This window comes from Talpa occidentalis, unplaced genomic scaffold (genome assembly GCF_014898055.3).
Source record: "Talpa occidentalis isolate TD23 unplaced genomic scaffold, MPIMG_talOcc4v2.1 talOcc4.13, whole genome shotgun sequence".
Lineage (NCBI taxonomy): Eukaryota > Metazoa > Chordata > Mammalia > Eulipotyphla > Talpidae > Talpa > Talpa occidentalis.
The window spans coordinates 7,396,895-7,410,046 of record NW_023601322.1 but is presented as its reverse complement, the minus strand read 5'-3'; the positions used below and the strand labels follow the sequence as shown (position 1 = coordinate 7,410,046).

The following is a 13,152-nucleotide window of genomic DNA, read 5'->3' as shown; positions in this document are numbered from 1 at the left end:
TGTTGCTGGCTGTGAAGATGATGCAGTGGCCAGGAAACCAAGCAAGATGGGCAACCTTAAGAAGCTAGAAAAAGGTAAGCACATAAATTCTCCTCTAGAGTCTCCAAAACAAACACAGCCTAGTGGACACCTCCATTTTAGCTCAAGGAGACCACTTTAGATTTCTTTTACATATATATATATATATATATATATATATATATATATATATACGCACATATATTATATATATATATATTTGTTAAACTACCATTATTTTGCATCCTTGTTTACTTTTTTTCACACTATAAGCTTTCTTATCTCAGGTGTGGTCACCACAGTTCTCCCACCACCACAGCACCCATAATCTGGTAGGTGTTGGGTTGGTTCAGTTCTGTGTGATGGAAGGAGAATTATGCAACACAGTGACATTCAACTAAATATAGATGGACTATTTAATGGAGGGGGTGACTTATCCTATGACCTTTCAACTGACTGGCTTTACAAATATTTAAAATGAGACTTTTTTTTACAATCAAAAGTATGTCGTAACAATGTTACAGGTAATTGTCACATCCGCTAAATGAAAGTTTGTTGAATATTTTGTCGCTTGATGACTATACACTCTCTCTAGTTATCAGGTAGTTTTAGCAAAGGAATCATTTTCAATTGTGTCCTCACTTCTGTGGATCCCTTTTGCTCCAGGACTGTCTGGGTGACTTTTGTATGCATCTAAAATTTCTACCATTTTGATGGAGGACAAACATTCTGATATCAAATTGATTTAGTTAATTTAAGAAAGTTAAATAGAAAGTGCTTTAACATATTTGTAGCTAGAATAGAGCTGTTATGCAAAACATACTTGATTCTGAGCCAAGAAAATTATAGTACATAATGTTTTCTGACTTGTTATGACTTGGACCTTCAATCAAAAGTCAGTATCTTGGCATCTGAAAATAAGAATAATGTCCTCAACATGTCTACACATAGATTGAAAATGACTTCATATAGAGGCAGTGGTCAGAAGCAAATGGAATAGAAATTGATAAGAAAGGGGAAAAAGATCTCAGTTATAAGATGGAAAGCTACAGCTTAAAGGAAAACTATCAGAAAAAGATAGAACAGTCAAAAGCTGCCTTTATTGAAGACTTAAGAATTAGATGATTTATTAATAGTTCTTCAAAAGCAATACCTTCTGATTACGATAAAACTTAAGCTTTTGACACACACTGATGATACTGAATTCTACTTGTCAGTCAGCTAAATTGAAACAGTACATAATCAATCAGCTATCTCAAGTTATAAACTATTACTTATTGGGAAAACATGGAATGATGGTAGAAATTAAAAGGACGATGGCTTCACATTTGTTTAAACAACAGCAATTTTTTTACACTAAAAATGTCACCTGGATAGTAAATTTGGATAAAACTTTTCTCAATTTCCTTATAAAATATGTACGCAGATGTAACTAAGAAGGAACGCACAACCCCAAAGAAAATGAAATTAAGGTTCATATAAAAAACTGCATCTGGAAAGAGTAACTTTTTAAAAATAGTTCAATTGAGCAAATCTATATAAATACAGTTTCATGGCAAAAATAGACTTCATTTTATGAAAATGTGTTCATCTGAAAAAGGGGTTTTGACACCCTACTCAGAGTCTACAACTCAGAGAGTTGGATGGTGTTGCCAACCAGACAGTCCTAAATAATTTTTCTTATAATTTCTTATATTTCATAATTATATAACTAAAAATTTAATGAAAATACCAAATGCTAAAATATGGGAAAACCAACAAAATAATATTTAGTGGGAATTTATAGTTTTATGTATAAAAGCAATAACAAAAATTCAGAAGAACTGATGGGTAAGTACAAGCAGTATTTTTTAAGGTTGTCATAATAGAAAAACCCCTGCAAATTATAATTCAATAAAAAAGAAAATAAAGAACTTCACATTATAAAAAAATTAAAACGTTATGTACTCAAATTAGAAAAGTGGAAAAGTTAAAAGCTGTTACTATGTTGATAATTATACTAAAAAATTTCAAATATGACAAAAACAAGGGAACTAAATGGCTAAAACTTACCTACTATAAATCCAAATGTAACAATATTCTTATATATTACACTCTTTTATGTATAATTCTCATTAATTTTATGGTAGAATGCTTTTTTTAAATCCTAAAGAAATAGATAATTGTCCTGCTTTTTAGTCTTATCTGAAGCATAGAAATTATGTTTCAAATTTATTTATATATTCCATGTTTTTGCGTGGCATTCCAACTTATAAAATGTAAAGGGGGAAAATTATACAAGTAAATATTTTTTTTCTTTTTTTATTAAATTATTTTATTTTATATAAGTCTTACATCATTTTTCATTTTTGCACAATGTATGCATTTTCATTTTGGTTATATTCCCCATACAATTCCCACCCCCCTAATTCTGACCCTAATCCCTCTTCACCTCCCCCGCTCTCCACTGTAGTGTGTCTCTACAAACAAATCTTAATACTAAGTATTGGCCAAGGGTATGTGGAAAATGGATATGTTGATAAAAAGCTGTTGAAAATAAGCCCAGATAAGATTTCTAAGGACAAATTGGAAATTTCAAGGGAAATGTAGCAAATAAATGGTCCTTGATATATTAAAAGAGCTAGCTATGCAATATTGAGCAAACACTATTCAGAAAAACAAAACAAAACAAAACTCAAGAAAAACATGACAAATTTTGATATTTTTAAATATTTTTTTCATCAACTTAATAGGTAAGGATGTACAGCTAGTAAATTTTTAAGTTGAAAGAATATTTGAAGGTATGAAAGTATGAAGAAAAAGTTGAACATGTTTTATTAAATTAAAAACGGAATTTATAATTATAGATATAGAAATATCTCATTTTTTTAAATGCATAGTCATTGACTCAAGTAGAAAACTACAAACCAAGATGTCAATAATTTGAGTTGTAGCTGAATTTTATTTCTTATCTGTCTTATTAAAAATATTCAAACTTCCATAACATACACATACTTTATAATAATAAAATAATTAATAAAAGTAAATAATGCAGAAACATCTCAATTTTTTTTTTTAACATCTCAATTCTTAAATGGAGCTTCTTAGGTAATTTAAGAGTATTTCAAAAGAAAACCTACATTTGGTGATTGTTTTCCTTTAGATATTTGGCCTTATTCCATCCTAATTTTTGTTTTTTTTACAATTTCATTGTGTTCAATACCTTCAAATAGATTTTCCTATGCTATTATTAGAGATTACTTTATTGACCAAAAAGATTTCTTACTGAGAAGTTTATAAACATGTTAAGTCATTAGATAAACTTGGAGTGTTTGGTTGTTTTTTGTTGTTGTTGTTGTTGTTTTTTTTAATTCAGATGATTAGGCTCTTATTCTGAAAATTGATTCTTTCAGCTATGGTTAGAGACCTGAGAGAGTCTATTTATAATCAGCCCTGCAGGATCCTCTAATGACCAAGCATGCAAGGGAAACCATAACCTGGAGAAAAGAAATCTGAGAATTATTTTATAGATGTCTTCAAATACACGGGGCCTTGTTTTATAGAAGTAACTTGTGCTTTAATTCTTCAGTGGGAATTAAAAAGTAGGCACACTGTCAAGGAGTAGGTGAGATATAACTATGAATTTCTTGATAGCAAAGGTAGCTAAATCTCCGGATACATTTCTTCTGGAATGTTTAGAAACAATATTGCTTGCTTTCTGCCTGTTAAAGTTAGGTATCACCTCCTTAGTGTCAGAGGGCATCCTAAGCCAAATTTCGATCTATGTTTTCAATTCTAACGGTGTTTGTATTTATATGTTTTTTAAAGTATTAATATAATGTGTGAATACATTTTAAATTTTGGGATAAATTTGTGAAAATTTTATGGTGCCAAGGGTCATTAAATCCCTATATATCCTTTTCGCTAATTCAGACAGAAATGTGATTTGTTTTTTTGTTTGTTTGTTTGTTTTTCTTTTTTTCAGACACACACAGTGTTAATTTAGGGGGCATTGCTGAGTCAGGGACTGTGTTAATATCAGTAGCATGACTACATGTTATAGATGCCTTGTGTTCACATCACATGGCTTATCTGGGGACTTTTGCTAATTTTCCATCCCAGATTACAAAGATTCTTTTCATCACAGTGAGTTTAAAATTAAAATACTATCCCTGTTATAAGGGTAATAAGAAAGCAAAAATAATTCCCTTTAGTAGAGACAATGTCTGATGATCTTATACCTTGAGAGGGAAGGTAGAGCTTTTAACCTAACAGGGATGGGTAGTCTAATACATCACTGCAGATGAAAGGTTTTGCTTTTCTTCAAATGAACTTAATGATAAATTTTAAAAAGAAGGAAACTGATGCAAGAGTGATGAATGAGTAGGATTTAGTGATTTTCCGTTTGTGAAAAGTTGAAGAGATCAATGCATTTGCTTTTACATTAATATTATCACTTCCCCCAGACTTCTTGTTTCATTAATAACCTTGGCCTGACATTCTGTAGCGAGAAAAGCAATTTACTTAAGTCAACTAATGTATTTTATTTGGATACATGGAGACAATTAAATTCTTGCTTGAGATAATATTGTCACAAACATGGAATGTCATACAATTAAAATATGTTTTTATTCAATAGAATTGTCTTTTAGATAGATGAATTAAATACTTACTTCCAATCAAACATGGTTTATTTTCACAAAACCTACTTTTAACGACAGATTTCTTTACTGCAAGGGATACCTAGTTTTCCTTTCATCAAAATTCTGACCCTCTGACTCCTGCTTTGGAATTGACTGAAAAAAGATAATTAAATTTCAAAATTTCATGTAAAATGCCATGCCTTTTCCATTTCTAGCCTGCTTATTGAAACATGCTCAGTTTTCTGAGAAGGGAAGTAAAAGTTCTGATTTTCTGTATTGGTAAGAGAGAGACCGGTATGTATATATTTACCTGAGATGAATGGGTAGTTTGCTCTGAGGAGAGAGAACAAATTGTGGTGGGTGGTTTGGGGGAAGCAAGAAATAAACCAGGATGGGACAGGTTCAGACTCCTTAGAACTACCTGGGGACGCCAGCCGCCAAAGCTGAAGGAAGGTGAACAATCAGGAGACTGGTAAGGAGAGTTGGTCCTCAGGATCTCCCGGGGAGTGGAAGTCTCCACTGCTTTCCCAGGTTTGCTTGGGTGCCACTGATGTCTCTCCTGGCAACAAAAAGGCACAATTTATAGGCTACATATTTTTAAAAACAAAAAGTGAAAAATACAGGTTAGATGAGAAATAAAAATAATAATAAAAATAAATAGCACCAGCCGGTTCTTCCATATTATGTAACACAAAATTCAGCAAGGGCACATGGGTCAATTCTTGGAAAATCTAATTAAATCATTATAATATTTACTGCCATACATTTAGTATAGTATTTTGTATTAGGAATTATGCAGAGTTCTGCATTAATAAGATTGCCTAAATCTTCCCCAGAGCCGTGAGGCAGGTATTATTATATCTCTCATTTTAAAAATAAAGAAAATGCAACTCAGAATATTTTGACAGTAGACAAGACTTGTGTATGGCTCACAGTGATTGAGTCTGTGGCCTTCGGGCTCAGAACCAGGTAAATCTTGATATCATGCGTTAATCTCTCTACATTGAAACAATTAATATTGTTAATCCAACCAAGTTTATGAAGCACCTGTAAGATATAAGGCATGATTCTGAATTTTTTTAAGATTTATTTATTTATTTGTTTGTTTGTTTATTTATTTATTTATACAAGCACTGGGTACAGTCAGAAGTGCAGGAGGGTGAGAGAATTCACCAGAGCCAGAGCAGGGAGCAGAGCAGGCAGAAGGACCGAAGTACACTGCTGAGGGGAGCAGCAGGTGGCAGGAGAGGTCTGCGCGCCATGTGGGACCTTCCTCCGGTAGCCGGGGAGCAGCCGGGGATCGAACTGGCGCTGCAGAGGCTGCGGGCAATTTCGCAACCCAGCGCTCAACCGCTGCGCCACCGGGGAGGCCCATGATTCTGAATTTATAGAGATAATATTACTATGCTTCTATTCTCTATTTCTGTTTTCTCCTCTGTATTCTATATGACCGTTTAATTCACACAATGAGGTACACATTGTATTATATTATTTCAATTTTGCATTTGTAAAAATATCAACAGAGATTGCAAATACTCTCAAGATCCCACAGCTAAAAATGATACAGCCTCACTCTCCAGGGAGTATCTGAATGGAACCCTATACATACACATAAGCACGTTAGTATACCAAAGCCAAATCCTCCAAATAGCTATGTCATCTCTTGCTTGGATTGTTCCGTATACACCATTATACATCTCATGTTGAATTTTGTTTTATTTTAAAGATTTATTTATTCATATTTGCAGAGAAGAACCAGGGTGCAGGTCAGATTTGCAGGGGGTGGGGTAAGAGGACCCAATCTTCCCACAGATTGGGAAGTAGAACAGGCAGATTCACTGAAGTGTACTGGTATGGGAAGCTGCAGGTGAGACAGGAGAGGTCTGCTGCTCCGTATGTGGGTCAGCTCCCTGGCCAGGGATCAAACTCAGACCTTAGCAATGACAGTCCTGAGACTTAACCTGTAGGCCACCAGGGAGCCCCCCCGCCATGTTGAATTTTTTGAGTATTCTTTTCTAGGAAAAAGGATTAATGTCCTATTTGCCTGTACATTCTCCAAGGAGTACCAAAACATAGTAAGTGATAAATAATAATGAAAATAAGAAACAAACATACAGAGGCACCCATAGGAGATCACATAAAGAATCAGCATTTGTGATATGTGATTTCAAAAGTTTAACAACTGTGAGAATTTATTTTCAAATAAATACCTTCAAGCCTATTTTTAAACTTTTGTTTTCAAAATTAAGGGGTGAATGATGATATCCATCCCCAAAACATTTTTTTTGGCTTTGTTTTATTTATAAATTGGGACACAGACGCTAAAAAGGGACAGGGAACTTCAGAGAGGTCTTAGGAAGTGTAAATACATCTGAAGGAATTATCAATGATTACAATCTCCAGCCATTACAGTTTCCCACAGCAGTCAGCCTTTATGCTTTCTCTTAACTATATAAGTGTTTCACAATTTTTGACAGTTGTAAATATTTATATTTAGATGAGTAACAACATACTGTAATTGCAAGAAATTGCTCATTTGTATGTATGGCGAATGACAAGAAAATTTAATATAGGGAATCTGCCTTTTAGGATGGTACGTGGACAAATTTTTAGGCTCACTTGAGAGTTTCTTTTAATAAAGTAGGGAAAGAAGGAGGAAGAAAGAGAGGAGGTATAAAAGCAAGGGTTTTAGGACCCTGGTCAAACATTGAATATCCTCCAGCTTCTCATTCCAGCAAAGACAAGGTGATTGACATGGCCCAGCCTCTGAAAGATCCCAACCTGGGGGTCCGTGGCCCCACTTTAATTTGCTTTCATTTAAATTAATTTCTTCCCTAAAATGGGATTCCTATATCTGATGTCATGTTTTTGCTTTGTTCAGGTTGGGGCAGATTCCAATTCCTTCAACCTTGAAGGCAGGCTTGAATTTCTGCAAGTAGAAAATAGGATAAAGGATTTCTGGCAGATCCAGACGATAGATAGAGGCAAATGTGTGTGACCAATTGTTTTAGTAAACCATTATTTCATATCTACTTAATAGCATATGAAAGTCAATTACATGGCAAGAGAATGGTGAATAACCCAGTGGAGAATGGATGAATATGGACATGGAATTGTTAGAATCGTAATACTGAGCCCCTGGAGAATAATAACATTTGCAATTAAAAGTGATTTAAGAGATAATCTAGAAAGTGGAAACAACCCAAGGTCACATATATACTGGAAGAGCTTGGACCATAATCCAGACAATTCTTCTAATAGTCAAGTGAATCTTTAAAATTAACTGTTCTTTTTTTCTTTAGGAATATATATTACTATATGTCTATTCTTTTCTTAATACCTAAGAAATAAGACATATTTCAGCAATCCTTATTTCGAAATTACAAATCTTCTTCAACTTTATGTGAAAAAATATTGCATTATTTATGCATCAATACAGTAATAAAAAAGATCTGATGAGAACAGCCTATACTATTGATAATATACTGATATTTTCATTTTTCTTTCACTCTATCTGGACTGAAAAGGGTATAGTGGAGGCTTTGGAAAGCTAAGTAGATAGAAGGTACAACTTTATCTTCAGAGAAAAAGTCAAGCAGAATAATTTAATAAGATAAATATAAATGCTTTATGTACTTAATCAGTTTAGAACAATATTTTCCAAAGTGTTTTTTGATTAAGAAATTTTGAGTTTGTTGGTATTATTGGATTAATAGCTATTCTAGAACATATTTCTTCTAAATGTGAGTCTATTTTTTGGTAGGAGAGAAAAAAATTATGAAAAGTTACAACATCATGTTTATTTGCTGTTTAGATGGCAAATAAAAAGTCACTGTGGTAACAGACTAAAAATAATTGTACTGCATTAGAAAAGTTCAAGTGTTAATTACTTCAGAGATTTCTCATCTTTTGTGTCTCCAGAGGGGTCACCACCGCATACTTATTGAAAGCTTTTGGGTGAGAAATAGAAGAAATCATGGTCAGAATAGCTGCTGGGCATTGTTGAATAATAATCACAATCTGTATTTGGTGAATAATAAGCATCTCATTTGTTCACAAACCTATGAGTCAATAGAGCAGATGTACTAGCCTGGTTTTCTGCCCACTGGTAGGTGATCCTTGATTGGTACACATCATGTCTTGTTCTCTAACAGGTTCATTTGTCTTGGTCCCATGATGGAGATAGTCTATCGAGTGAGTGAGTGGAAGCATTCCATTTCTTGAGGTCTGGCTGGGAAACGGATAGTTACTTCCTTAACACTGGCCAAAATAAATGAAGACTAACCAAGATTCAAATTATTAGGAAAAAAAAAAAAAACACTCTACTTCCCAGTGGTAGAATCCATAGTTACATGGTAAGGGATGGAAGCAGGAAGCCAGTTTTATAATAGAAGAAAGTAACAAGTTCTGATTACCAAGATGGCATTCAATAATAAACTACATGTGCTAGATCAAAGCATCACAGATACACAGAGAAGGTACTCAAAAATTCAATCAGCCCAAATCACATGCTTAGTATTATCTAAGAGATAAGAATGAAAGAGGTAATTGTGACTTCTCTCATTTTCACCAAATTATATTGATTGAATATAATCACTTTTGACCTAACTGTCAAAGAATATGAAATTTCTTCTATGAAGAAAAAAATAATTTTATGCTATGACTCAACTTGGAGTCTGACTTACAAAACATGCATGATCCCTTTTATTGGAATTTGTCTCTTAGTTTTTATTTTCACAAATTTCTTTTTGTTTTAATGTTATAATGCTTCATTTTATATGTCTAAATTATATATATATATACATAATTTACTCCATTATATTGCAAGCTACCTGAAATTGAGTGTTTTTATTTCCACCATTGCTTCCTTCATTTGTCTAATACTGAGTGATGCATACCATAGCCACAAATTACTTCAATTGTGGCCAATTCTAATTGAGACATGCTCTCAGATTAAAAACCCTAATTCAAAATCTTAGTTTGAAAATACATAAAACTTTTGATTACTATTTATTATAATGATTACAGGCTGGAATCATATTATCTGGGATAATTTACATATATGACTTGCATTATATTTCCATCGGACAGTACATACAGATTAGTATTTAAAACTAAGTAACTATTAGAGTATTAATCTATGTTGTGTGGTAAGTTTTTTTACATTTAACTTTATTTATAGATTGTTTTTATCATAACCTTTTGAAAGTTTAATAACTACCTGTTGGTATGTGAACATAAATACTTATGTGTCTGTATTTTAAATGAATATGCACACTGTGAATCCTAACAATTGGGTGATTTATGATCATATTATAACCCTGCAATAACTTCTTGTAATGACCTTCTGCCACATTCACTATTTTATTTACCAAATAAATAATAATGTTCTTATTTTGTGCTTTAATTTCATAACAATATAATACTAATATCAGGTTAGACTATATATGAAAATTGTTTTAAAAAAAGAGATGACTTAATTTACTAGAATTATACTTCTGCCTCTCCCAAATTTCTATTCAATCTACAGGTTAATGCTACAATTGTTATAATGGGCTCTTCTGTTAGGTCTTCAGTTCCCATTAAAATATAATATCCTCAGGAAACATTTTCATTCTCATCAGCAATTTAGAGTACATGGATTTCAGATCAGAGAACAAAGTGCGCTTGTTTGCGAATAGAGAGGAGTAAGTTGGTCAAGAGAAGTTTGGACAGAAGGTTTAAAAATGACTATAAAACTAGTGATACTGGAACAAAGGGTCAATTACTGAAAAACATGTGCTTGTGCATGTTGACCTCTTTGTCATTACAGACACAGTCTTACCACCACATTGCACATCAGGATGTAGAATTTTTTCATCTCAGAGAGCTTGATGGGATTATGCTTTCTAGAGCATTCTATATGATGTCAAATGTAGTAGTCACAATTAGTCAAAATGATCTCACAAAGATGTCAACATCTTGGACCCTAAGACCATTAAATATGTTAAATTTCAGGGCAAAGTGGGATTAAGGTTGTATATATTGGATGACATTAAAATGGGGAAATTATCCCGAATTATCTGAGTGGGCCAAATGTAATCACAGGCTCTTCACTAGAGGAAGGGAAAAGCAGTAGGTCAGTGTGAGGGAATACAATAAGGAAATGTACTTCACATTGTGGGCTTTGAAGATGGAAGGCGGCCATGATGCAGGCTGCAGGCAACCAGTGTACAAGGGAAGAAAACAGATTCTCCTCTAGTGTCCAGAAAGGAATGAAACCCTGTTGACACCTTGGTTTTAGCCCAATGACATCTTTTTGGTCAATTTGTGTTATTTTAAGCCACCACTCTGTAGCAATGTTTAGTCAGCAAAAGAAAAATAATACAAATAGTTGTTAATAATTTCATTCATTGTTCATCCACATGCGTAGAATATATTTTAAATTGGGGGATGGAAAGAAAGAAGTAGGGACAGTGTAGTTTTTCCTGGATAATTTATCTGCTCATCTTTAGGATAAAACATGTGGAAATTATCTCACCCTTTTGTCGCTAATGCATTTTATGGATTCAAATTCTGAAGCATGGTAAAATTTTGATTAATAGAACACAATTAATGGGATATCCAGATAATTGAAGATTTATATATGCATTTTCTTTATTCAGCTTAAAAAGGAAAATGATAAATGTAAGAAAACTTGTATGAGGAATTCATGCCAAAAAACAACCAATGTTCTGGGGAAAGAATCTATACAATTCAATTTGTTTAGATTTTTAGAAAGGAAACCATTAGTAAAAAATTTAAATTATTCCGGGGTTCTGAGTAGCATTGTTAATTTGGGTGGGGGAAGGCCAACGAACATTAATGTAAAAAGCTTAAAAGTGAAAAATACTGCATGTATCAAAGCTTATAATATTCTGTCCATTTAAAAAATTACAAATACTGGCTTCTCAAATTCCTTCAAAAGCAAAAAGATGTTTACAGTCAATAAACCTCTGAAAAAATAATAAAATTTTGCATCTTAATTTGTGATTTCATCCACTCATCTTTAAAACCTCTTAAGTCAAATATCTATTTCTTGCTTTTGACAATCGAAATTATTTTCTCAGACTCTTTGGAGATTCATGAATCTCTGTGATTCTTTGTGTTATTTAAACTTTCCATGCCTTGATACCCCTTTGGAAAATTCAAAGGGCTCTTTTACAATTCCATATAAATTGATTACTGTTTGCTTTATTCCTTTGAAGAAGTCCATTGAAACTTTGATGGGAGTTGCTTTGAATTTATATATTGTTTGGGGTAAGATGGATATTTAACAATGCTAATTTGGAAAGAACCAATTTAATGAAAGTTCACTTAGTAGGATATTGGAGGCAAAGCTCAAATAAGTTTCCCTGAGGGTGCATCTTTGGGCAGTATTTATGGGGCTGAGGAAGAAAAATATAAAAAAGACAAGTTGGTGATGTCTCACTGTATTCTGTTGAATCATGTTGTACCTTAAATAACAAAACTGAACACCTCTTGCTTCTGAATGTTGTCCAGCTAACTGAGCTGGGTGTCTTACTTCATCTTTATGTACCATACAAATATATGGTGCTTGAGACTGAGTCCAGCCAGCAAGTACAGAGCTCAAATATATGGAGGGAAATAATAGCCAGCTCCGGGGGTGCCTACCTGTCCCTTCCTTTTTCAGTATTTCAGTCAACATACACTCTTAACTTAAGTCAATTTGGGTTGAGTTTTTAGTTATTTGTAACTGAAAAAGCCCTCACCAATGAAATAGAATATAGGTTTTCTGAGGGGGTGATGGTTTTGTTTATTTGTTCATTCATGTCTCCCATGCACCAAGAACAGTTTCTGATAGATAACAGGCACTTAATTACTATTTTTGAATTGAGTACATTTTTTAGAAAATGGATTTTTATGCAAGGGAATTTGGAGTTTGTGGACTTTAAAATCACGATTAGTTAAACACTGTAATCAAGGTTTATTAATTTGAAGGCATGTCTAAGTGGCCTTTTTTAAAGGAAAAGAAAAAACTCCTTGCGAGGTTTAATAGATTTTTATCTTTCTCTTCTTAGCCTTTACTGAGCCCAAGTTTCAATATGAACAGCACAATTTGAATAACAATTTGAATGAAAATACTTTACTTTGACAACTGATTAAAATTATTTATACCATGACATTGTTCAGTACATTGTGGACTAATTAATTACATTTTACCTCATTATGGTAAAGAACTTTTAATATCTTCTCAAATATCTGTGGGGTACCATTAGAATTCACATCTTTGTATTATTAATAGCTCTACTTAGTATACTTAGTAGCACCGTCTTTCATCCACTGACAGTCCAACAACCGCTTTCCCACTTAATTTCATTATGCCATTGTTATCAGTGACACAGAAATGGCTTCATCAAGCATACAAGAAGCAAAATATGTATTTTCATCCTACTCTCTCCCTCTTTACTTTCAAGCATTAGGATCTCTTAAAGCAATGAGGGAAGTATCATTTTCTTACATTGTTAATTGC

At 33.1% G+C, this 13,152-nt stretch overlaps 1 long non-coding RNA gene across 1 annotated transcript in view; it reads right to left on the bottom strand.

Moving 5' to 3' along the window:
• LOC129145579 (uncharacterized) overlaps positions 1–5,197 on the bottom strand; it is a 46,348-nt gene extending 41,151 nt beyond the window's left edge. Inside the window, exon 1 of the long non-coding RNA XR_008551335.1 lies at positions 5,062–5,197. This is a non-coding gene — a long non-coding RNA (uncharacterized LOC129145579). The remainder of the gene's footprint in view (positions 1–5,061) is intronic.
• Positions 5,198–13,152: the final 7,955 nt, after the last annotated feature.